Raw genomic sequence first — 2,388 nt, forward strand, 5'->3', positions numbered from 1 at the left:
CTGTTACACTTGCACAGTTTTTCATAAACACCTACTCCTGCTTCAGTACCTCCATTCAGAGAAGGATCTAAGCAGCCAAGGCACCTCTGAAAACCTACAGCCAGCTGAGGAGGCAGAAGCAGACCCTCAGATCTGGGAAAAATTCAGATGAGCTGCAGTATATTGTTCTTGGCTGGGGAGAGAGAATTTACCTGCTTCTCAGTCAAAGGACAACCTCCAGGATCATCTATTCCAGTTTATACCAATCCACCAGTGACAATTGCTCCCCGACAGATGAACACAAATGAAGAAAAAAACCAACCAAACCACAACCACACACAGAAAAAAATTTTTCTCCCTTTCATAATGTAATGGCATCTATTGATACATACTGTAAATTATTCACAGTATACTGAAGTCTTCCTTTGTGGAGGAGCCAGATGTCCCAGGCAACTCACTGGACTAAGCAGACAGCACCTACAGTTCACAGGCTAGCTGCAGGAGTGAGGAAGAAGAACTGCATTTATAAACATGCTTGTGGGAATAGCATGAAGGACTTGAACTCCTCTTAGTCTTGGAAAATGCTTTGGCTCTACCCAGCTCATCAGAGGCAAAAGTACTGTAGCAACAGAGCAGCGAGACCCATTGGTAATGTGGCAGTTCTTCCTTGCTCTATTTCAAGAAAGAGTATTTCTCATCTTTTAGGCTTTTTGTGCTTCCAAAAGCTTAGAACAGAAGGAGTAACGGGCTCAGTGACATGCTACCTGCCATTTTCTCAAACAGCTTTGCACCCAAGAAGGTGCGGTCATTCATGCTAGTGCAATACAGCTAAAGATACAGGTGATGGCACCATCCATGACAACAAAGCAGCCAGAAAAATTGTCCAGAAACCTGGAGACAAAGACCCTCCCCTAGCTGGTACCACAGATTAAATGACATGCTGCTCTGTCCCCACTGCTTTTGCTAGCACAATTGTCCAACACACTGGCACATCCTTTTAACAACAGCATGGTCCCTCAGGGCAACCAGCAGCTTGCGTTAGGGCTGAGGTCCCAGCAGATCTTGCTGCCCAGTCTTGTCATGTAGCGATTCCACTTTGTTCTACCTCAGCTCCCCCAAGAATAATCGACTGTATCTGTACCACCTTGTTAGGTTTAAGATGTAAATAAATGCCTGCAGATGAGGTTCCTACCGAACTCATTTGTCAAACCTACATTTGAATGTCAGTGCCCGGCAAAGTACTGGCGTGTAGGGGTTCCCCAGTGCAGTACTGCAACTGGTGAGGAAAGCCCCTGCAGATCGTGCACAGCCTTTGAGGGAAGCTGCCACTAGTTCTGTAGAACTTGCTGCTATGGCACCAGTGACGACAAAGGTAGACCAAGTCAACCTGAGCATGCGGCCCTCTCGTCCCTCATCCCCCGAGCAATGCCACCTCAACATCGAATTTCTAATCAGTGCTTTCTGATGCACCTGCAACTCCACAGACCAACAAACTGCAGCACACTGCAGCAAACCAACTGTTTCCCCAAAGCAGCCTCGTGCTCCTCCTTCACTGGAAACCAAGAGCAGTCAGGAACCCTGGGGTAGTTTCTGCTTCGCTGCTGTTAAGAAGTGAATATAGCCAAGGATCAGAGAAGAAAGGCGGGGACTTGGCCCGACTCCTCAGGCAGCAGAACAGTACAGATTTGCTCGATATTTGTTCTACTGGATAGGTGCTGCTCCACTGGTTTCACTGAAAGAAGTCTAAGGTGACCAGCTATGCTGTTTTGTACAGTTTTTTCTATCAGAAAGGCAGGGAGAAGGGTATTATACTAGCTGAAGGGACAATGCCATGAGTGTCCTGTCCTGGTTTCAATTCCTGGTCCTGGTATCCTTGTTCCCCCATGATGACAGAAGCTGGAAGTGCACTCAGGCCCTGGATCCAGAGGGAAAAAGGTGGGGGTGACAGGGGAAGGAGGAAGAAGGCAAGAGAAAGAGGAGGACACATTATGCTCCTGAGCAATTCCCACTATTAAGTCAACCAACTGTTGGGTCATGTCTCGGTTAGAGAGGACAGGAAGGAGGACAGCAAGTCATCCACCACATATTCCCTCACCTCTCCCCGCTCCCCCCAAACCCTCACCCTATCCTGAAAGATTTCAGTGTGATATGATTGTAAACAGTTAAGGATTCCTCCAGTGCTAAGCCCACTACAAGCTGGGCCCACCCCCTCCCCCATTATGTACAATACATTCACCAACAACAGAAATTTATTTAAAAAGGCAACAGGTTAAATTCTGTAAACTGGATCCAGCTCCAAAACACACACGTTAATACTACAAGTAAAATTCCATCATCGTCCTCCTCCACCCTGAAAAATATACCTGAGTTTAGCAGTCAATGAAAGTTTCCGCCCCCACCCCCACCCTC

The sequence above is a fragment of the Buceros rhinoceros genome, unplaced genomic scaffold (assembly GCF_000710305.1).
Source record: "Buceros rhinoceros silvestris isolate BGI_N320 unplaced genomic scaffold, ASM71030v1 scaffold22720, whole genome shotgun sequence".
Lineage (NCBI taxonomy): Eukaryota > Metazoa > Chordata > Aves > Bucerotiformes > Bucerotidae > Buceros > Buceros rhinoceros.